The sequence below is a fragment of the Dermacentor albipictus genome, chromosome 3 (genome assembly GCF_038994185.2).
Source record: "Dermacentor albipictus isolate Rhodes 1998 colony chromosome 3, USDA_Dalb.pri_finalv2, whole genome shotgun sequence".
In the NCBI taxonomy this organism is placed as follows: Eukaryota; Metazoa; Arthropoda; class Arachnida; order Ixodida; family Ixodidae; genus Dermacentor; species Dermacentor albipictus.
Window position 1 is genome coordinate 70455862 of NC_091823.1, and position 24997 is coordinate 70480858.

The 24997-nt window shown below is 45.2% G+C and overlaps 1 protein-coding gene across 18 annotated transcripts in view; it reads right to left on the bottom strand.

Moving 5' to 3' along the window:
* The window catches only part of LOC135914317 (guanylate cyclase soluble subunit beta-1-like), a 969460-nt gene that overhangs the window by 200316 nt on the left and 744147 nt on the right, over nt 1-24997 (bottom strand). The window lies entirely within an intron of this gene.

Consider the following 24997-nt stretch of genomic DNA (forward strand, 5'->3'; position numbering starts at 1 on the left):
CTCGAGAATCTATAAGGCGTCCATATTATCGCGAACAGAGCCTTAATAATCGAGAAATCTAGATAAATGCAGGACATGAATAGAGACTCCCCTGGAACATTCAAGCACTTGCCCGATGACGAAAGCACTCCTCAGTTAAATTCTGTCACTAGTACTCACCTACTGGTTGCGAAAAACATCCTCGTATTTTACTTTAAGATGGGATAAAATGCTACTTGTCCTGTTCCATTTCAGGTTTAGAAAAAAGAACTCATTGAAATTACCGTTGACAACGACGCAGGCGGTCGAAAAGTTTCGTTTTCACGCGACTCTACGCCACCCACGCTTTCGCGTTTCAGCTCTTTCCTGCTTACGTAGTGCTGCGCTGGTTTTGCTGGCTCGCGAAACTCGCTCAAACTACAAATAGTAGAGAATTCAACTTTCATGTGATGTCGCGAGATGCCTGAACGGTCTACACTATTTGACCGAAAAGCAGCTGTAGTGGCGAATCTGCCGCTGGCTCGGTACCGCCATCTGTCGGGCGCCGTTTTACTCACGGACGGCAGCAAATGGCGGTAATGGCGTATGCAATGTCACCACTACCCCGGTTGGGTGGCGGGAGATTTGAATTTCGGAAAAGGTATTCGGACCCATCAGATACAATTTTGTCGTAAACTAAGTAGTATTTTCTTGGCATGAAACAAGCGTTGCGAAGTTTCTGGAAAGGTATTTAAACAGTCCACTTTCACATAAAATTTGCCTTTACTGTCTCTTTAATGTCCCGCTGGCATGTGATTAACGGAATGAAGCTGCGGCCCATTCTAACGTGAGCGGGCCTGTCGGGTGCTGCGAAGACAACCCTTGCCGCCGGTGCATCGGCACTCAGCCGGCCTCGTCACGTCCCGCGGTGGTTATTACTGATGAAAATAGTTGTAACAATCCCGAATGACCGCTAACTAGATCATCTAGAAGTTTAAGCGGTTGATAGATTTAGCTGAGTGTTGTTAAACTGTAGCATTCTTCCAAATGTAGCGTCTAGGCTAAAAAGGATAAGTTAACGGCCAGATTCTTTGTACTGTGACGGTACATTTTGTATGTTCCTGTCACCAAGCTTTCAAGTTATAAATATTTGCGTTCTTTCCACCTCCACATCTCCCTCGCGCCCTGGAAGCAGTGACAGAGAGAGAGAAAGAAAGAAGGAAACTAAAGGAGGAACTACAGGTAGGAACAGTAAAGCTACACGAATACTTCGAGCCTCTAGATGAAGTATAGCTGGTCACAGGTGGAACGCTGCTCAAGAATTTCTGATTCTGCACGGCTTCGTGATTTACTGCGCGGGAGACACTCTGCTGAAGTGGGTGTTGCAGGATGATGGCGGATGAAAACAAAAAAAAAACAGGGCAGCACCAGCAAACTGAGCACAGGTGTCGTAGTATGCCTTTCGTGTGACTAGGTAAACAAAACCCCGAGGCTCTGTTGCAGTGGTCAGCTCTCTGCTCAACCTCTTCCCGTGTCAACGACATCAGAAACTAGCTTTGGATATTATGATCCAGAGGCCACCACCCAGATTGCGGCCACACCAACTTCAGACTGCTGGTCACAGCCCGCGGGGTCGTAAATTCGGCGGCGTACCGACGTTGCGCGCACACTCCTGTCAAGTTCTGATCGCGAGGGTGATGGAGCCGAGGAAATGGCTGCACGCGGCAAAATTTTACGCCGTGCCGCACAGCCGACTTATGGTAATAAGACACATATTAGACAATTTTAGAATAGGTTTTGTCGCCTTACGTACGTTAAACGTAATCGCCTCTGTGGGACGTTACGGTGGGCGTCCTTTCACGACCTTTAGTTTACCATACGGGGACGCAAACGTAAGGAAGACGTTATAAAACAAGGCGCCGTCTGGTACCTCGTGCCAAACGTATTCAAGCCAAGAGAATCCATTACCAATCATCCGGTTGTTGCTATGTCGACGCGTCTCGTTAGGCGTACGGGCGCCGGAATCGCTGAATGAGTTCAGAAATTGGACGCGCTATGCGCTCATAACTAATGTTTCAGGTGAGTTTAGAGAAAGCGAAAGCTCATTTCTATAGTTACTGGCGATCAACGAGCGTCAGAGCGCAGCCATCACGAGAATTCGCGTTGAAGCGGGAGCCATGGGTGCCGCCATGTTCGACAACGCTATTTCTTATAGCGTATACGTAAACATTCGAACGTTAAACTCACCGAATAACGTACGTTATCATAGCGCCCGTAAACCGCAGAAACCCAATAATGTTCATAGCATGCGCAGTGATGACAACGCTATTTCTTTACGTACATAATGCGTTTACGTTTGGTTACAAAGGCTAAACTAAAGCTGTCTATTATTGAAAAGTCGATGACGAAAAGGAAAGGCGCCTGAACTACGAAATCTTGAGGTGTCCCAGATCATATACCTGTCCCAATGTCTCGTCTGACGTTATCGTTAGCGCGAAGTGCAAATTAGCTTAGTCATCAAAATATAATGGCACGTTTGACCTGCAACTATACTTTCTGTTCCCCTCTTATTCGCATCCGCAATGCTTCGGCTGTCATACAAGAAGCTGCTATTATATACCTGAACAATTTACGTAGTTCTGTCTCATTGCGCCAATGTAATAATTCCCTCTGAATATATAAATGATTTCAGTTTGCTAGCGTCGGAGTAATTAAGTAGTAATGACGAAATAACTCATTTAGGTCGACAAGTACGTTGTGGATTGACGTTAAAGAAAGGTTTCTTTTGTTGAACATGCCTACCCTGCTTTAGTGTGAGTAGTACGGCGCGTCACCTTTACAACGAAGTGGCCTGTATAACAAAGCATTTTGGAGATCCCGAGCACTTCGTTATAAAGGCGTTTTAATGTACCACTCTGCACTGTTTTAACTCCTAGCATTTAAACAAATAATTCAAAATTATTTTATTTAGTTTAGCCTATAGCGTACGGCAGCATGAATAATTCGAATACATTTCGTCTCCTAAAAAAAAAAAAAAGCCCGTAATGTTCTCTTATTTAGGCCGTATGCCTTGTTCCACTGGAAACAAGGCATAAGAAGCTTTCGAACACTCTGTTTGGCCTCGCATCGAGCTCTCGTGAGCCACGCCAGGCACTCGGCCACGCAGCGACGACTGCGCGATGCAGAAATGGTGGTGGATGTCGACCGAAAACACACAACTTCCACACACGCTGGACGCATTCTCAGACTCTAAGCTTTTCGAACGCACGGAGGAGGCCTAGAGATGGGGGGGGGGGAGGGGGGGAGGGGGGGGAGGGGGGGAGGGGGGGAGGGGGGGGCGCCTTCTTTACTATGTGTTCAGTATGTGTGGCCCATGTGTGTGCTATAAAGCGGGCGCAAAGCCCGAACAGTGTTTAGCTCTGCTGGAAATTTTATAGGATCCCGTGAATGAGGCAGGCTACGGGAAGCCATCGGCTTGTCTTTTTCTCGTGCACGGTTTCTACTGATATAAAATTTTCCAAGTTTTCCATTTTTTTTCTTCCTCTGCAGCAGTGCATCTCTTCCAAGCATATTATGTTTCGACTTTTCCAAAGAAAAACTTATCGCACAACTGGATTGTTTCTGCTCTGTGCCGATGCGGCACTGATGCAATAACGGCAACATCGCTTTGAGCTTATATCGTCGTATTTCATGGCGCCCTTGAAAAATCCATAAAACTTTGCACTATTTTTGTAATATTCAGCAAAAAACGTGTGCTCTACATCGTCCATATAGAGTACAACAAGTATGTGTCCCCAAAAATAGCGACTTTGAAAGGAATTTCCATAAAAGGACGCAAAAAATATATTATCACTGTTCGGAGTGATGCACTGTGCGGGCCACATTTTTGTGTGTTGGTTACTTGAAAAAGAAAAATACAGTGCTGCGGAAAGGAGATAACTCTATGTCCGAATGACCCAGGTGGGGTTTTCGATTAATGTCTTGTGACCTTGCGGAAGCCTTTCAACAATTTAGTTTGCTAATAGACCAGCATTTAGGACATTGTAACTCTTAGCGCTTTTTCTTTACGCACCTGAGAAAAATTATAGATATGAAAACCCTTCTATAGTTCCTTTATATTCTATGCCTACTATTCCCCTTCATTCGCAAGTGAATAACTTCTATCACGCTTTAGAATGTGCTTGCGGCATCGAATAGAAACCAATAAACAGAAAAGGAATCGCGCTATCGCAGAAAGCCTTTTTTTTGTATTGGTTAACGTTGTTCTAAAATCAAATGAGGTCAGCCGCGCAACACCGCTTTCTCATATGCGTTGCATGAAGAGTCAGGCTGAACATGCGCGACAGGTTGAAACGATGAACTATAGTAATTGACATTTAATCTGATTAGTTTACTGACATCGCTTTGTTTCAGTGCTGACCGATATAAATATTATTAGCGTGTCTGGTATTCGGGTAAACGCAAACGTATTTGACGTTTTATTGGATTTGCGAAGGCGCAAGCTTGAACGATCTGCATACTGCAGCCTTTTGGTGGCGCTGAGCTCAATCAGACAAACACGAAAGTAATATTGCCGTAACCAAGCGCATTCTAATTCACTCCTGGTGTAAATTTTTGGCTGTGGCGTAATTGTGTTGCTGTGGAAAATTTACGCCAGCAGCATAGTAAAACCCACTTGGTTACTGTAATATTAGCTGTTATTAGTCTGGTTGAGTTCTGCGCCCCCACGTTGCTGCACCGTGCAAGCCGCTCACGTTTACGCCTCCACCGCGATATGGTAAAACGCCCAGTCCGCCTGCGTTTACCGGAGTACCAGACAAACCAAAGCTGTCTATTTGTGCAAATCAGTTGAATTTATGGTATGTTTATGTCATAGCATTAAAACGTTTCGCTTCATCTGATTTAGCAGGCAATACGAGACACGATGCACTTGATATAAGACGTCACAATGATGCGCGATGGCACAATGCAATGTAAAATACGCTGGAACGTTGTACACAATGATTCGTGTTTATTAGGTTAGGACAGCCCGATTGACATTAATATTTTCACATTACGTATGCTGCTCATGTTAAGCTAGAAACATAAATGTTACGTTTGTTTCAGGAAACAAATGTTGCAGTTTCGCCCAGTGCCACAGATTGCGACTGCAATATTGTTATCGACGTATTTCACGCAATAAAACTCGCATTGCCTCGCGCAGTGTTGCACAAAAACAATACTCCCTAAAAGGGCGACTATAAGCATGGTGCACTTCATTTGACTTGCACGCAAATTTCACCGGTCTCCCTTTTTATTTTGCCAGGTCACATTTGCCTCTATTGTCGCGCTGGAGCCACGCAGTTTTGACAAAGCTGCTCGAATAGTGCAAACAAGAACACATCGAAGGAGCCAGTACTCAAGTGGAAGCCGCGAACTAATCGCTATAAAGATGGCGTTCTTTGGAGGTTAAGGTAGTCACAAAAAAAGAATATGCACATTTCTCTTCAGCTGTGTCTTCAATGGTGTCGTCTTACTCTTATCGAAGGAGCGTGCCCGAGCAGGTCCGCTTTGTGCTTATGTGATATGCTCCGCACATATTTGATGGGAAGAATAGCAGAGAAGGCTCGTAAAGTCGCTGCTCAAATTCTTTGGTAGCGCCATCGCGCGCTTTAAAGGAGAAAGTGCGACAGTATTTCCCACTTAAAACGGCTTTCCGAGCTATGCCACTCCGGGCTGAAAACAGCAAACTAATGCACAGCACCTCCTTTCGGGCAGGACTAGGAGACCGTGGCCATGTCCGCTGGATTTATATAAGAAAGCTTTCACGAAGGCGTGTTGCACAACGCAGAACACAGCCGTGTGGATTTGCATTGCGGGCTGCACGTCCATAGCATCGCTTGTGTGCTCAACGAAAAGCATCCAGGTTCTTTCAGCTGCTTCCAGTGAAAACCGGCATGCAGCCTATATACTGGGGGACTCCAGTAAGACGGCGTGCGAAACTTCAAGCAGAAGATCGTCTGGCATGCCGCTACACCTCAAGCCTCGGCAACCGATTGTTTTACCTTTGTAGTTCACTTAAGCAGTGACCGTGAGTGGCGCGAAGAATGTGTGCCTTTATTTTCGCCTTTTCCTTTCTAAAGAAAGACCAGTGGAACGTCGCAGCTTGTCGCTATATGCAGTATACTGTTGTGTCTCAAGCAACTGACTCCTGATGTATTTTGTTGTTGCTGTTGTTTTTGTTCCTTTTTTCTTTTCTTTTATTTTTTGTACACGAACGTGTTATATGTCTGGCTACAATAAAAGTCTGGACAATGCACGTATCTGACAAGAAATTCCACGCCATAGTTTTTTGCTCCAGGTTGCTGGAATAAAAGTAGTGACAGTGAAGTTTCTGTCTGCGGCGTGAAAACCACTTAGGCTGGCCCAGCTTTGTCAGAAATAATGGTTAGTACTATTTCGTTGGAAAGCATACAGTTGTACAGAAAGAACGAAAAGTATGAAAAGCAATTGGGGGGGGGGGGGGGGGCAACTGACAGCAAAGGATGCACATAGCCACCTACAATTTACGAAGACGGCAATAGGAAAATAAAGATTGAAGACATGAAGAAGGGCAGTAAAGGGCGAAAAATTAACAAGATGACACATGAGAACGTCTAAATTAAAACGAGAAAGATAATACGAAAACAAAATAATTACCACATGTCGCACTAGTTTCAGAATAAAAAGAGCACAATGCTCTGAAAAAGAAGAAACTAGTCAGACATCTCATCATTCACTGCACAAACCGCATTACTCCTGAAACAAGTAATCAAATTGATATAATATGTCCCAAACAAATGGCCAAGTCAGTAAGCTTAAGGATGGAGAGGAGGAATTGATGAACCTGGTAGCGTGGAGACGCTTGGTCTGTAGAATACCAGGTATTCAGCAAGGTTTGTACTATTGGCGTCAAATAAAACGCGAAAAGATGAGCAGATATGATTTTGGCTTGACCAACTATATGACCAACTCGGCCAACTGTCTATCCTTTTGCATTACGGAGCAGATAACTGGAGGTATAGTGAGCGATGTCCAGCCATCCCCATTGACAGGCGCGCACATCCGGTCTAACCCCATTGGGCAATGATGGTCCCCATTTTCGTTTCTCAGAAACGAAAAGGGAGAGCATCATCGCGCACCGTGGTAAAACCAGATGTGCACGCCTGTCAATGGGGGCGGCTGCACAGCGCTCACTATGCCTTCAGTTATCTGCTCGGCTTCTCGCGTTTCAACCTCCTTTCCCAGAGCGATTCACCGCTAAAGAAAGCGGGGTGTCGGGGCGGAGACGCCCGTGCCCATTTGGATAACCGGTGGGTTACCGGTGGTGTCGCGGTTTTTAATCCACGGCCACCAGCAGCCGAAGCGGTGGTGGTGGTGGTGAAAAACTTTTATTGTTGAAAAGGCCAAAAGTAAAAACAAATTAATAAGCATCGTTGTGCGCGGCCTTCAGGCTGCCGGTTGTAGCATCCAGGCCATGCCTAGTACACTCTACCACGAGGCCAAGGCTGCAAGAGGTTTCGAGTTCGCCTAGTGATAGGGGAGAAGTGCAGGAGCACTCGTACTTAGATTTATCTACACGCCGAAGAAGCCCAGAAAGCTAAATTGATGACAACCTGCAGAAGTATTCGGTGATATGTACGGCTCTAAGCCGCTGAACTGTATCTAGTCGTAAGTACTCGGGAGGTCGAATAAGCAGTGATTCTGAAGGTAATGCACTTCTTTAAGCGACTTTCGTATTTACATGCTTCCCGTGCCCATAAAAGGTTCCCTGTACAGCAGAAATTGCGTTTCCTCGCGCCTTAAGGCTTTCGCTTTCTTCCTCAACTTTGTTCTACCTTCTCTAAACCAAGAAAGGAAGACTCATTATTTACAAGCGCTCACGCGAAAGAAGCCGAAAACGCGGGAAGAACCTATCCACTCAGGTAGCATCTGCAAAGACGGGGAAACTCGCATTTCTCGAAACGACCGGTTCCCTTTTTTTCCGGTAGAGAAAGCCACCTAACCACGTTTCGCTGACGTGGACATCTGTGTGGGAGCTTGCCGCAGAGACTCAGAAGAACGCTTCGCAAAGCAGCATTTGTAAGCGATAGAGTGCTGACTGCAACAATGAGAGGTGCAGCCTCCATTCGCATTCGTACTTGCTTCGCAACGGCTGTTTCAAAAGTGGAAGAAACCGACGTAAGATACGGGAAGCCTTCAAGAACTGACGCTGCATGCATAGGAAAACAGCAGAAATCTTCAACTGTTTCAGCCATTCAGAAGCATCACACGAAAGGTTACTTGGATCTTTTATCCCTGGTAGCTTGACCTTCTCTATGAATGCACTTTAAGGAATTCCATGTCATGTTTCTTGTGGTTCCCTCAATTTATTGTGTGCCTTGTATCCACGAATACCCATGCGTTTTTTATCGAATCTTTCTTTGCCTAGCACACCACGGTTTTGATACCGCTGGGGGCCGGTATCTCGCAGGATGTTTCAAAGCAATATCTGTTACTGGTTCGGTCGCATAGTCGTTTTGATCTCCTCTAGTGTCCGTCACACGTATGCCATAGCGCTTTACAAGTTTATGAAAAAAAAAACGTCGAAAAAGATGTACAGTGGCTTGAGTGGATTTGAACCCTGTAGAACAGAGTGGTATATGAAGTCGGAGGTTTTGAAACGCCCCCGATTTCGCAGAAGAGAAAAACACGCAGCCTCGAAAGCGCCATCACACCGCTAGCTGCTATGATGGCTGATGCCGCGTTCTGGAGCTCACCTTTAAACATGCATGAAGCTAAGATAACTTAAATATCGCAAGCGGTATACTGCGAGAAGCACGACACGAAAGCGGAGGAAAGCGGAGGAAAGCGTATAGCTATGTCCTTAGACTTCACCATATGATGATATCAATAATAATTATGATGATCTTCTGTACAAATGGCACATACCCACCGTGGGGGATTGTCCAAGAATTGGGCGGTTTGGAGAAAAATGAATAAAAAGAAAAAGTTTAGGAGAGAAAAAAATGAGCGAAGATGTATTCTGCTTCGCGTTTCAATTAATTATTATAATTGACTGTTTTAGGAGGGCAGCCAATTGGAATCAACGACAGAGATTTTGAATGACAGAAGCTTTCTTCTTCTTCTCGATAAACGATTGCCCGCTCACTTGGAAGCGCAAGTTGCAACTTTAAACCGTTTGACTTCAACAGATACAGCAATGAACTAGTGCAACATTATTTAGTGCGCAGAATATTGCGATTCTGCCGATGCTACAAGCAAAAATAATTATGCGTCTAAAGAGCAATGAGTGGCTGACAACGCACCAGCCGTTGATCCATAAACTAGCACGAATGCGAATGGAAAAGACGGTGTGTGTGTGTGTAGGTGTGCGTGCGTGTGCGTGTGTGTTTGAACGAGAAAGAATGAACAAACAATGACACCAAAAACAGCATAAGGGAAATATAATCGAATTAACGAAGTGAGAAGTGTGTGTGTGTGAACGAGAAAGAAGGGACCAAAAAAGACACCAAAAACAGCATAGGAGAAATTTAATCGAATTAAAGAAATGATAAGCAAATATAAATGAAAGTGAATGAATAAACAGTTCGCCGCAAGTTAAGTTAAGTTATGGGGTTTTACGTGCCAATACCACTTTTTGATTATGAGGCACGCCGTACTGGAGGACTCCGGAAATTTTGACCACCTGGGGTTCTGTAAGGGGCACCTAAATCTAAGTACACGGGTGTTTTCGCATTTCGCCCCCGTCGAAATGCGGCCGCCGTGGATGGGATTCGATCCTGCGACCTCGTGCTCTGCAGCCTAACACCATAGCCACTGAGCAACCGCGGCGGGTCCACCGCAGGTTGTTTACGAGCTCATGTCTTCGCATTACGCGTGCGATGCTCTTACCAACTCAGCTACCATGGCGTCATTCTACATGACACTGTAATTATGTTTGTCTACTAGATATTATTACCCGGGCAGTGCACGCCAGTGCCACCACTCACGGCCAATTATTACTCTTTAATTCAATTAAGAACTTCAAATGATTTCCTCTATGCCATCCTTGGTGTCACTGATTGTCATTGTTGGCTTTTTATCATTTGACTATACATATATGTGTGGAATGATACTGAAGTTTTAAGTAACTTTTAAAGATCGTTTCTTGCAGATAATCTAATCCTAGTCCTTGAGCTGGATTATTCAGGGGCGGACATTACTTGCACGGCAAATCGAAACACACATTGAATTAATGAACAAAAATTTCCTAATTCGCAACCGCCTCTGAACTGACGTCACAACCGGAACTTATTGCCACGCGCTTGAAGAGAGTGCCGATCATAGCGAGCAGTTTAGTCCTGCTGCATGGATCCAGGAATCGTTCAACTCAAATGCCGCTTGTTCCGGCGAAGCAGAGGGTGTGACCGGTGACGAACACGTCGACGTTGAGTGCGACATCATTCACTCGAAGTGACGACCGGCGATATCGCAGAAGCCAGTAAGGACGGGAAGCCAACAAGGCAACAGTGATAAAGAGTGTGAAGATGACCAAAAAAATTTGTTTAACACCAATAGTGGCAATATCGGCATTCGACGCTCTGCAGCCGTACCTTTGACCTCTCCAGGGTTTTTGCCGGTCGGTCACATTGGCACATTCTGTTGAAGAAAATCTGCAGAAGGAAATTCACGACTTCTTTCACTGATGGTGGTGGTGGTGGTGGTGGTGATGTTGAAGCAGGCGGGGTTAGCCTGGCATACATAGCCGGCAATGGTTCCGCCTGATCCTCCTTCCAGTTGAGATCAGTGGTGTGTCACCAGGTGTCGATGAGCCCCGTGTCTCGCAGGAAGGTTATCAGCAGTCGTTGCGCTCTCTTCCTGAATGCCGCGGGCCCTCCGGGGAAAACAACGTCTTCAAAGGTCCTGTGCGTGAGACCGCTTTTTTGTAGGCTGTCCACCATCACTTTTCTCTCTGTGTCAAACTGAGGGCATAGCCAAATGAAATGTTCGATGTCGCCAATGTCACCACAGAAAACACAGAGTGGGGAACGCGAAGCCCAGTCTTGAATAACCAAGCTGGGGTGTACGCGGAGTCGGTCCTGATGCGGTATAAAAGCGTCGCTTGTTCACGTGTAAATCCATGAGTCACACAGGATTCGTGTGGATTCTTGAACATCTCTCTAAAGTGAAGGCGGATTGCACCCTTGGGGTTTCGAAAAGCTTTTGGAGCTTTCACTTTTGGGACACATGTCAGCGCTAGGTGTGCAAGGGCGTCAGCTTCCTCGTTTCCATCAATTCCTACGTGTGATGGAATCCACTGAAACCTTATGTTAAATCCTTTGCTCGTTAGGTCGTCGATCAGTGCCAGAGACTGCCTTGTAAACTTCTCTAGAGGTAGGCCCCGATGTAATCTCTGTAATGCTGACTTGGAATCCATCAGCACCACGACATCTCATGCAGAAAAGGCCCGTAGTTTCCGCAAAGCCGCGGTGATTGCGGCACTTTCTACTGTTGTAGAGGAAACTACGCGATCCAGACGGCCAGACCATGACACATTAAGGGATGGTATGCAGAATGCCGCTGCACAGCTATCTGTTTGTGCGCACACCGAACCGTCTGTGTACACTTGTAGATGGCTTTGAAACACAGTGCTCAAGTGGTCCAGCATAATGAACTTGGCTTCGGCAGTTGAAATGGTGCGTTTCGTCGGTAGGTGGGGTACATTGAGGCTGCAGGTAACGTCCGGAAAAGACCATGGCGGGTCTAGGCGACTTCGTTTAGGCCATTCCAATCCTAAATATCGGAAGGTGTTCAGCGCCGCATGGAAATGTCAGCGAGTTCTTGCTCTTAGCCGCCGGGGAAGCGCCGTGCCTGCGCGTGACTCGCCCAGCCTTAATAGCTGCGTCAGCAAGGCCTGAGATGCCAAGAGGCGGAGTGGAAGAGACTCTGCCTCATTAGTGACTTTCTTGATTGAAGCCGCCGTTGGAACTCCCATCGCCAAGCGAAGTCCCTTTCTGTGCACTGCCTCCAAGCGCTCGAATTGACTCGATGACGGTGATATCAGAGGGAGCTGATAGAGAATGCGGCTTGTTATCAGTGCAGCGTTCAGTTTAAGCATGGATATAGGATTGTTTCCCCAACGTATGCCTGCCAATCGACGAAGTGCGTTGATTCTTTGCACTGATGCAGCCACAACACTTTCGACTGCACCACGCCATAGCAGCTTGTTGTCGATGGTGACGCCCAGGAATCGAACATGAGTTGCACGAAGAATTGAATGCCCTCTGATATTCAGCGTCAGACGTGTTGACTTGCGTCTCACTCCCGGGAAAAGCATGAAGGCCGATTTTTCTGCTGATAAAGATAGGCCAAGCATCGCTAAGTGGCGATCGATAGTGGAGATTGCGGCCTGGGCTATTCGGGCCAAACGTTTGTGCTGGTACCCCGAGATCCAAATGCAGATGTCATCTGCGTAGATGGACATTTTAACTGCCGTCCGACCTACTTTCAGGGCATCTGGAAGGCTGGCCATGGCAACGTTAAAGAGCAAGGGGGATAGGACACTTCCTTGTGGGACACCGAGCGAAATACGTCGCTTGTCACTCATTATACTTCCGAGCTTAACTTGGACACATCGATCACTGAGAAATTCATGGACGAATCGAAGAGCATTTCCCGAGACGCCCATGGCTCGGAGTCCGTTGATGATGCCTGTATGAAGCACACAGTCGTATGCCTTGGCAACGTCCATAAAGATGGCGAGTGTGGAAAGGCCGTCTGCGCGATGGTGCTCGATATGGCTTAGTAGATCCAAGACACTGTCCTGGGCACTAAACCGTGGACGAAATCCGGTAATACATGATGGCAGTCTATTTTCTTGCTCGAGATACCATGTTAACCTCGTACATATTAGTCTTTCCATCAACTTTGATGCGCATGATGTTAGCGATACTGGCCGGTATGAGGTGAGGTTAGCTGGATCCTTTCCCGACTTGAGCACTGGCACCACCCATGCTGTCTTCCACGCTTCTGGGATCTCTCCTCTGCTCCAGACGTGATTAAATATGTCCAGAAGTGCTCGTTTTTAGTCATATGGCAGATTTGTCAGCATCTGATCGCTGATCGAATCGGGACCCACAGCACAGCGTCTTCTTAATTTGCTAAGCGCCAAATCCAACTCACGAAAGGTGAACGGCGTATCCATGGTATGTGATGCTTCAGACAACAGAGGGTTCGATACTCCTGCTGATCTGCCAGATGTGTATACGTCTGCAAAATCTTCTGCAAGGGTTTGCAAATCTTTTCCTTGCTTTAAAGCAAGTGCTTCGAATGGCCTGTGCAGGCGAATCTTTCCGGATAGGCTATTTATTACTCCCCATATTATTGTCATGGGAGTAAACGCCGATAAACTCTCACAGAAAGCAGCCCATTGAACTCGTCTTAACCTTTTTGTGTGACGACGGATGACAGCGTTTATCCTGTTGTATTCAGTTTTCGCAGATGGATTGCCCGTTTTTCTCATTAGTTTTCGCTCCGCTCTCCTACGCGCTGCGCAGAGGTTCTTTAATTTCAAATCAGGAGAAGGGAAATGATCTGGCAGTTTCAACATTGAGGTAGCCACTCTTTTGCTCCGCAGCATATCTGCGAACAGCTCACCAGGGGATTCGTCCAACGCTTCTCTGTATGTGTCCCAGTGGGTCACAGCACAGAATTGTCGCCCAGCAGTGTGAAATCCGGTGATGTTCGTGAAGATCGGAAAGTGGTCACTGCCCATCCTGTCTGGGGCCGTTGTTGACGATACGACAAGGTCTGTAGAATGGATCACGATGTCTATGGCACTCCATGAATCTGGTGGTCTGAAGAAAGTCGGTTTGCCATCGTTCGCGATACTTAAGTCAGCAGCATCCGCGGCTGTGACAAGTTCCTAAAGAGATACTCAGTGAAAAAATCTGCAGTCTTATCTCGCTTTGGGGAGATAAGACTGCAGATTCTTTCACTGAGTATCTCTTCATGTTAGTTATCTTATGGTAAACAAAAAAAATATTTTTGTTAGTCGTGCATAGCCTGTTCAATGTGGAGCGGTGTGTTTCCTGTTCTTTACAACGAAGTGACCTGTAAATGAAGCATGTTAGACGTTTTTTCTGCCAGAAACATTTCATTTCTGTTCGTACAAGTCTACTCTCCATACCAAGAAATAAAAGTTTCTCATTTTCTTTGATGTGGAGCTATACATGGGCATTGCTAAATTACGGTGACGGTACGGAAAATTTGCCTCCAGATATGCTCGACACGCCTGCGCATCATTTCAGGACTATTCCGTGGACTAAACGGACAAAACATGCAAGGTACGCAAGGCGCCCGCTGTTCGAGTCGGGTATGGGTTGTCAGATCACCTTGAGAGTGTGCAGCACATGGGGCGTTTACAAAACGCTGACAACTGGAGGATGTCACGCCACTGCTGTCTTCCAGCACTTCCCCTCGCTGCGATCTCTCAAGAACAACTGTAATGTAATGCGAACATCTTAGAATTTCTGCACCAATGAATAACCACTACTGCTTGTTCTACCGTTTCTGCTGTTTGTAATCGTGCCTTCGGCTGCGCAGAAGTTCATTAGTGTCAGGGTTTCCTTACACCATGCAGCACAGCCCTCATCGTAACGGTTGCCTTGATAGGCATCGCTCAATTTAGAGCAGGGAGCTTCCCGTTGTCCTGTAGGTGAGCTCGATAGAAACGTCAGATCATATAGCGATGTACAACAAATCGCAACTCGGCTGTGCTCTTAATGGATATTTGTATTTAGTCTATTTGTTTAGTATTGGCATGTCGACATAAAAAAAAAAGCATGATTGTCACTATACTGACATGTGATGTGCGTTTTGCTAAATTTGCGCACTCAAAGTTTACTAAGCAACTCTCGCAGTGCCTAATTATTTTTTTGCATTATAGACAATGTAGTTTGAAATGTTATTGACCGAATAGAATAATAGAATTAAGCGACGAATTAGTACTGTTGATTGACATGGACCGATCGTGTGATGAGAATTAGCTTTCAAGAAGGCCAGTATATGAATCCACAAGGTCGTTCGCCACCCAGAAAATTAAGTTTAGTCAAATTTATAGATACTAATAATCACGCACGTGATAGCCATGCGTACATACGCCGGCGCACGTACACACCAGTGCGAAATTGTCCTTCAGCGTTATTTGCATGAATTTGGTAAGAACCATTGCCGGAAGCTGCCCCTATATATCATAACCTAAAGAATAGCTGCAATACGACACAGGCATGCATCTCTCTGTGTTTTGCTGGACAAGCTAACCAAGCATACCGCAGAAATCAGAACCTCTGCGGTTTTCTGTTAATGTATCATTTATGTCTCCAGAATTCCTGCAAATTCTTACGGCTGGAGAAACGCAGAAAAAAAAAAGATAGCATTTACAGTGTACACGTACGTACTTACACAAGCCCAGCCAGAGACGAAGACCAGTTCGCGCCATGATCTCAGGGTCCGTATTCACAAAAATCTCTTGTGCTAAAACTCTTCGTAAGTGCCCATATCAGCCAGTCCTGATGAAGGACATATAATTAGCGAAGGCGGCCAAGAGCACTTACTAACAACAATATTTTTGAATTCAACCCCAGATACCTTCTTCAGTCTTATTTTGCACCGGTTGGAGTTCTCTTGTTTCGCAACCAGATAGAAAAAAAAAATATATTCAGTGTCTGTGTACGCACCAACCATCCGTATCAATGTTGGGTGAGTGCGCTCGCCGTATGTCCACCGCCGAAAGAAACAGCATATAAGAAGTTCTTGCTTTTCTATGACACAGCTTTTTTTCTCTTTCTTTTAGTATATGGACCCCATGAGAGAACGAGGCTTCTTATTGGACCTTCCCGCAGCCTGAGAATTTCTTCTGTCGGTTGGCACCGCGGTAATATCCGGCTAATGTCTCTACAAGGCATGTCAGTGCTCCCTCACAAGTGTTTTTGTTGTTGCTGTTCTTGTTTCTTTAGGGGGCGGAGGATGTCGCATGCTTGCTGATGGTGAGTACCAACCCTCCATACCCTGCCGTTTTGACGCCCTGCAGCATAGTAGGCTTTGTGCCTGAGGAATTATATTTTTTTTTACTCTATCAGCCCTAATTCTCTTTCAGAAGCTGCATGGCCTGCGGGATTACTGAGTAGTTTGCACCAATATGCTGTGAGTTCACTCTTCATGCTGGCAGCCGTTGATCTCATGGGGATGACACAGCGTTATCTGTCCTGCCCAGCTTTTCGTATCTACTTTATCCACTTCGTATCAGATCTAACTTAACGAAAACGAAATATGAAAGGCTGGTAAGATAATAAAAAAAAATGTGATTTGGTTCAATGCATGCTGCGTCTTTTTCTTTGATATTTGCACCCGAGAGCACTTAACCTCTACTGTCGTAATTGTGCAAGTTCAATTATTTTTTTTTTTGCATCTCCCTTTCTTTACTGCCTTGGCAGCCTCATCTTAAAACTATTCGAATTCGTGGAAGCAACCCACCGGCTATTGCCGCGGGGCTCAGTTATACAGTTTTGAAATCGTAGCACGTTTCTACAAGCCCCATTTCGTTCTTGATGTTTCGAATGTGGCCATGCGAACATTTCCTTCTTTCTTTCGGCGCCTTTGAACTTTCTGCACTTGCCTTCTAAGTTGTTTCCTTTATGAGTTAAATAAAGAGAATTCTCGCACTGCATGTAAGTTAGAAGAAAAAGGATGCAAAGTTTACGCTTTGGTCACCTTACATTGCGAGCTTCGAGTGTCCGTTTTTTTTTTTTTCTTAATACAACATGGCCAGTGGTATGCGGAAGCTTACATGAATTCGTGGTGGAGAAAACGTATGCGCACACCTTCTGGGGATTAGGTTGCTTGCTGAGGCTGGCTGGCACGATTACTCAATCATTCACACACTCGCAATCAAATACCTCGACATAAAAAGAACTTACAGATCTGATGCCCTGTGAGAATAGCTGTTGTGAGAATCATTTTAAATTATGGGGTTTTACGTGCCAAAACCACTTTCTGATTATGAGACACGCCGTAGTGGACGACTCCGGAAATTTCGACCACCTGGGGTTCTTTAACGTGCACCTAAATCTAAGTACACGGGTGTTTTCGCCCCCATCGAAATGCGGCCCCCGTGGCCGGAATTAGATTCCGCGACCTCGTGCTCAGCAGCCAGAATCTTCTTGCAGACAGCTAGCTATCCAGTACCGTTCCGGTTTCTGCAGAAGTTGACCAGATGGGTACACTGTGTGCGTCCAACAGCTGCGTGTGCGTGGCATGAGTGTGCACGTCCCGCACACGTGTACACACGTGTGAGTGCGCGTAGACAGAAGACGACGACGTTAGTGTGACGGCAATGATGTGACGACTGATTTCTTTTCTTTTTTTCTTTTTTTTGTAGCTAGAGTGAAGGAACGTCGGGACGTATTTCGTGACGATTTTGACTCCAGGAGCCGCGACGGAATAGTGGGAGAAACCGGCGCGGTTCTCGCTTTTACAATCGATTTCTTGATATCCATAGTGACTGACGCAAAATACAGTTGTTTCATTGACTATTACTCCAACTTTTCATTCTCGAGTCTATGGCCAAATAGAAACGGGCTCTCCGCTCATGCTGCGCGACGTCTCACACGCTCCAGTCGCCTAAAAGAGCTAGCCCATGTTGGCACGAGAGAACTACGCTTGCAATCGTGGCCGAATGGTTAGAGCATCGAGCTGTTATGCTGTGGTTCAAATGTTATACTGCGGCCGAGGTTCAATCCCACCGTCGGACGCATGGATTCTTTTCCACTCAAGAGGCCCGAAACGATGCTAGACGAACACCTACACAGCTTCCTACCCACCTCAACGTGCCTGGGATGAGCTAAAGAGTGCTTCGCATTAATACCCTTGCCTGAAGACAAGTCGGGGAAACATGCGGGAAACGACGCGAGTCACTCGAAGTCACTACGAAGTACGTCGTTATTACCTGCGTGGAAGTTTGTAACGTGTTCTGAAGAGAAAAAGGGTTGCAACAAATAAACGGAGGAAAATGAAAAGTACGCCAGAGGCAAGAAACTTTCACCAATGACGTAAGGAAATCCCTGGATGAGCTCCCTCTTAAGAAAGGCCCAGAAACCTAACAGAAAGAAAGAGAGCGAAACTCACAAGAACTGCGAAATTAACTTGAGAAATTAACTTTATAAACATAGATCCGGAAGTTGTATCCTGTTGGGAGGAAAGTCGCCTCGTGCGTAAGTTTTGTAAACCTAAAGAAAATGATAGACAGATAACAGTTCTCCTGGCAAAATGGAAAATTTAATGTCTAAGTGCTGCCCGCCGAGGTTCCAACTCGAGGTTCGAGTAGACGGCTACCTTCTTTTCTTCGCTACCAATGCAGAAGCACACGTTGTCACATTCAACGCTAACCTGCAGGCTGTTGTCCTAAATAATGGTAAAAGTCACACTGTCGCTTTTGTGCGCTAGGTATTTTTGACAACATATCAAGGTTGAATCGCTCGCATCAGAATAATTTACCCAATTCACTTATACGCAAGTGAAATGCCACTTCTTGCGGCGCTCGCACTGACAAGCAAGCTAGTTCATTGACAAAAAGTTCGCATTGTTTGTTTTGCTGTGATGTTCTTACGACATATAGCGCGCCACAAAAATGCGGTATCTCGTACATGACACCGAAAAGGCCAGTTAAGTTGAAATTGTGGTAATCAGCTGTCTAAAATCCTAAAAACAAAGGCTCGTATGTTGCCACACCTACGTCAGCGGAATCACCTTCACTTATTTAGCGTCAAAAGGTTAATCCAATGCTACGTGTGTTCGCCCCACTCTATAATATTATATTAAATTATTAATTCAGACCTATTAGACTGTTTGGTATGGCCACGTCAACGTTAGAATTCCTGGCCCAGGACATCGCAAAAGTTCTTTGCATTTGACAAGAACCTAACCACCCGGAAAGAGGATTGAAGTCCGCATTATGCAGTGGCAATGGAGATATCACGCAGAGGCTCGCAATGAGCGTCTCGTTGTCGTGTCACGCGCAATCTAATTGGATGTGTTATTGCTAAACCAAAAGTAAAATGTACAATTGTTTTTTTTTTTCGTAAGAACTTATGGGCCATATTTACCCTGCTGGCCGTAGTTTTAACTTTTTGTGGCCGGGATGTGATGTTTGTCGTCACAAATGTATATGTAATGCGTATCTCAACAGGAAGGATGTTTAGGTGAAAAGAGTTGCCCTGTTGTTTTTCGTAATACATATAAGTTCTTTGTCAGAAACTCTCCGTACTACAGATACCTCTTGAGAACTGAAAACCTCAAATTAGCAGCTTCGAGTGGCGAAATTATGGATGCAAATTATTCGAAGCCCTGTTGCACCATCACATGCCATGCAGCCGGTGCTAGCGAGATGCGGAAGATGCGGAATTGAAGCCTAATCCAGGGATAGGGAGATTTCCAGGGAGATGTGGCACTGAGGCCTAATCGCAGTATTCTGTGACGAGTGGACATTTCCGAAATTTCAGGAAGGGCTACTGGCATACGACATCAAGTATGCATAAATAGATCTGTCATAGAATTGCTGAAACTGTAATTTATAGCTTGTCTCGATTTTGACTTTTTCTATAGTCACATCTTGTGACTTGAGTGTTTGTTTAAGTATAGGCGGGAGCAACATAACGGAGAACAAAGACTTTTAAGCATGGACATGAGGCCACCATGCAGATTGAGATGAGGAGGCGCACAGATGAGAAAGACGCACGCTTTACATCATGTACTCACAGAGATACGACAGTCAAAAGCGATCTTGATCACAGAAAGTGAAAACAAATTTTTATTTATTTTATTTTTTTAATTTATACATATTGCAGCCCCTTTATGGGGTTATTGCAGGAGTGGGTTAGACAAAAAGAAGTCATACGAAAAAACAAGTAAACAATAACATATTAAAAATTCACAAGAAATAAGGCAGATGACGCAAGTGAAACTCAAAATAACAGGAACACTGAGAGTCAGTACAAAAACGAGAATGAGTCAATACACTGTAACAACAAGAAAATACATAAAATCAGGAGTAGGTAACTTTTAACAGGAAATCGTTAAATGGCAGTGACCTAACTGTTCCGGGAATTAAGTTCCAAAATTCAGTAGTACGTGGGAAAAAGCTGTATTTAAATATATTAGACCAAGCAAAGTAAGGCTTAATATTAAGGCTGTGGTGACTCCTACTTGACCGAGGAATGTCTGAAGGAATATGTATGATATACAAGGTGCAGTGTATACAAACAGAAACAATGGAAGCGGGTTGTGTTTACATCATTAAAACTTCTTTCTGGGCGAGTTGGTGCACACATGATTTGAAAATTATAGCCGCGCTAACACATGCAACTACAAAAGCAGCGCTTGTGCCTCGTCCTTGTTCCTTCGCGGTTGCATGTATTAGCGTTGTTATAATATTCAAATCATGTGGTTACATGCTTCTTACCCTGCATACGGGTATATGTAGGGACTCTTTGTAAAGCAGATGTTCCTCCTATTTTATCTCTATATGTTCGTGTGTGTGTGCAAAACTGTATTCTCCAGAATTTTCCACTCTATGACATTGCATCTTCTTGCAATACCTTTATTATTATTGATGTTCCTATATGGGGAAAAAATTAGCCGTAACCATTATAGGGTGGCTACATCTCTGTATTTTGTTTTCATTTCAATAGCAAAAGAAGGGGGAGGGGTATGTTTTTAAGCAACTATTAATCGCGATGTGCGGACTCGAACATAGCGTTTAAAATGTAACAAGTAGCTTTCCTGTTGAATATTTAGTCTCATCAAACATATATATATTTTTTTTTGCAGGACATGCGCATTTGGCCATTACGGCATTTTGAAATCAATTAGGGTGTCCGTTATCACATTACCTCGCGGGGTGGGGGTGGGGGGCGTATATACACGAATCAAGGATGTTATAAATATACAAAAGTTGAATGGCCTCATCATGGCAGAGAAATTATTTGTTAGAAGGCTGCTAGTAATTTAGGCATCATCTCATTAGTACATTATTTTGAGTACGTGCCAAAATGTTCTGAGCACGCCTGCTTTTCAAAAACAAAACCGACTGCCTCAACTTCGCGTCGTTCGGACGAAATAATTTCTTTACTGTCTAAATAAAGTGGGCAGTGTCGTTCGCAGCGTGCTTGTTACAGTGCTTTTGTTCGAGTGCGTGTGAATTAAGTGCAACGCAAGGATAATTTTGTATTGTCAAGAGAACAGCAAACTGTGGGGTTCGCTTGCTGTACCCGTCCGCAGTTGCGCTGAAAGACAGACGGCAGTTTTCAATACGAACAAAAGCGTTTACTTGCGCAACTCGAGTTCCACGCAACCGGCAAGACAACAACCCCTAAGGCACTCATGCCTCACCTTTTATGCGGATGCATGTCTCAGTGCCCATGCGCCAATACCGATAGCCGGTGCACCAGGCACCCACGGGCACCGCCCCACAAGATTCAATACCAAACCCCGCGTGGTGACCACGTCATGAAATAATCATAACGTTCCGGTATATCTCTGTTGCATAGCAGCAATGCAGAGAAGACAAAATGTAACTATTGCCTCTATTTCGCAGTGTACGAAAGAGCAACATCGTTTGGAAGAGGAAACTTAACGAACCAGGGCTGCCGTACAGTGGTGGAATGTGTCGTCGTTCAAATACGAAAAGGTATTGCATAACGCATGCAGCCAAGCTTAATTGGCAAGGTTCAAGAAAGGAACACGGATGCATTGCTCTACGCGGACTTACAGGCTTGCTTCTCTATATATGCCGGCCTTTCTGCAAGCAAATGAGGCACTGTTTTATAGAAACAGCATGTTATTCTCGCCACTGCTAAAAAAGCTTCACGCAGAGACGACGAGGTGGCAACCGTTTTACACCCATGCCTGCCAGACATTTATTCAAGTCTTTGTTTTTTCATGCCAAGCGCTCGTAAAGCGAACGCAAGACTTATTACCCGGCGGCCTGGCCACGCCAAGGCATTTACGCGGCGACAGCGGGAACTCGTCAAGAAAGCAATCACTTCAAATCCTTGTGATCCCGAGAAAGCTCAGGAAGCTGAAAACAGGGCATCACAAACGTCATCAATTGTTCGTATATAACAAGCCATTTTTTCGCTGCAATACCTCCTGCGCAACAAGTTCACGCAGACGTAATCCACCAAAAGGAAAGGACAGTGGCTGCTGTACTCAAAGAACATTGATTTGGGCTTGCTGTTTGTCCGAGAACTGAAAAAAAGCAGACTCCATCGATTCCTCTGGCGTTGAATTCATTTTTGAGACAGAAGTAGTCCCGCAGTGGACGAGGGCTGTCTTCTTAAAATAAACTTACTTGCGATGCCCACTGACAGCAATCTTGTTCCTCTATACGGCGGGGTTGTAAAACAAGCAGCCCGCAAGCAACTTTTTCATTGCCCGTGGCCATGTTCGGACTTATATTGTCTGTCGCTGCTGCAGTCAGCGCACGGTCATATGATGAGAAAAAAATTAAATGCAATTTTGTCTCCAAAAACAGCACACGACTTTAACCGCTGTCCCGGAGACAGGCACATTAAATCACAAAGATTGAGGGCGTCTGTATGATTTCTTTTTTGGAGCAGATAAAGAAGAGGTTCACGACCACCTAAAGTAGTTGTCTGGTTGCCAACGTCAGGATGGCATTATTGGTGCACCGTTCGTAATTAAATCAAGTGTGAGCTTTCCTAATACGTTTCGATTGAACGATCGCGGATGGTAGTTCCTTGGCAGAGATACTCTTGTTTGATACGTTTTCAAGCTCTAGAAATACTTCATAATGTAGTGCATTTGGAATAACTGTCAATAAAGGTTATTTCGATTTAGTAACATCAGCCCCGACAACGTCGCTCGAGGTTTTAAAATAAGCGGATATACGCATAACACGGAGCTGTAAGAAGCTCTCATCTCTTTAAGGAGTTCTCATCTCTAACACGGAGCTTGTCACATATTAAGGATTTCCTGATCTTGACCACAGCTTGGTGGGCCACCTTTTTGACAGGATGCTAGCCAGACTCGTACTAGTATGGAGATGCAGAAGCACTTACTTCTCGTCCATTTTAACGATGAAATCCGCAACGTTTTTCATCCGTATTACATTGAAAACTGGAAATGTGGATGACGTCTTTTTAATAACTTCCAGTGTGATATATTTTTTGAATTCGGCGAGAACATTTTTTCGGGATTGCAACAGCGTTTTATGTCATTAGTAACGTAGCGATTAACGGTTTTGCGGTCCTTTCTCGGAGACGAAGAAAGTCTGCCCTATAAAATGCGCCTAGAGCTGCATCAACCTGCAGTGTTCATCGAAATAAAAGGCACGCAGAAAAAGCAGCCCATTCATCGGTTATATAAGATTCGTGACAATAACTAATACGCATACCGCTAACAATGCGTGAAAACTGACGTTTCCCTTCAAAAGCGTCCAAGTTTGCGAGCAGACGGTTTTCTTTTTCTCTCTCTGTTTTCATGGGTGAACTAGAACTGCTTTCCGTCTCCAAAGAGCAACGTGATGTTACAAGACGTGCTGAGGACAGTAACAAACGAAACCAAACAGACTGCCTTTGCTCAAGGAAAAGATGCAACATTTCGCACTAAAGCGTGATCCACGCAGCTTCCAGAGTTGTTGCTTTTGGCCCCCCCCCTGGTTTTGAGTTGGGCAGTGTTGCTATACGCTATCGTCTGCTCTAGTCTCCGAAATGCATTCACACATTCCCGTACCCTTAGAGGTTGCATGGAGTAGAAAAGTCCGCACGAATAGGTAATGCCCAATACGCGACCGCCACGAAGTGTGTCCGGCCCCCGCATTCGTTTTCGGCGTACGCAGAAAGCGAAAGCCTGACCTTCGAAATAAGTTTTTCTTACTCAGGGGCAACCGTCATCCAGGCGTAGATTTGAACAACGCCCACTGCTCAGAGCAAATGCGGAGCGATAGCTCGGTAGTTAGTGCGCCAGGATCCACAAGTGCACTATGTCGAAGCGCGTGAGTTCGACACACGATGGTGGGCGGAGTTCATTTTTCCTCAGTATAGCGAAGGAGAAACTCGGAATGAAGAAGTATCGTGTCGAAGGCGAAGTTATAACGAAGGTGGCATGACGGCGTAATCATTAGGACAGGCCCAGCACACCTCAGTTTCGAGTTCTTAACGTCTGTCACAGCAAAACGCGTTGTCGTTAAACCTTGAAAAAAGGGTTCCGTGCTCTCGCAAGGAGGGTACAGCGACAACAGAAGGTCAAAACGTACTTCCGTGGCCTTTCTACGCGCCAAGATCCTCACGAGGCCATCAGTGGAAGGCTGCGAAATTTCAAAGCCGAGCCGTTGTCATCTCATGGGAGGATAAAAGCGGGGTAATGCCTCGCCGAGGGAATCTCTGTATAGTTTTTCAGTAATTGACCAATTCAGAACTGCGAAGCATTTTCAGCGCAAAAGAAACAGAGAAAAAGGACGGAAGGTCTTTTACGGGTCATTTGACAAAGTGACCTGAAGTCTTCTACTTTTCGACAGCAGATCAAAGTCAGGAGAGAAGTCGAGAGAGAAGGAACAATCGAAAGATAAATGAGCATCAGTAAAGCCAGTACAGTAGTGCTACCGATATTTCCGGGCAGCGTTTTACTCAAAACGTGAATTACAGATACTGCCTACTTTTCCTATCACTTCTTTTGCCAACCGGAATGTTATTCAAGGTAATATCCCTGCCTTTCATCTCGTATTTACTTTCTCTCTCACACACACACTGGTTTTATTACAGAAAGAAAGAGAAATGGAATGAGGCTAGTTTCGATCGGCCCTTCGTGAGAGCCGTAGAGACCTTTCTCGCTTCTACTCAGGGCCGTTCGAAGTGATAATAGCAGAAAATCGCCCAACTTCCACTTCTGATTTGGCCCTGCCGCTCTACATCCTCGCCTTCTTAGCAAGCTCCTTTCTTCTTTGTTGTATAACGAGAAAGTTTCT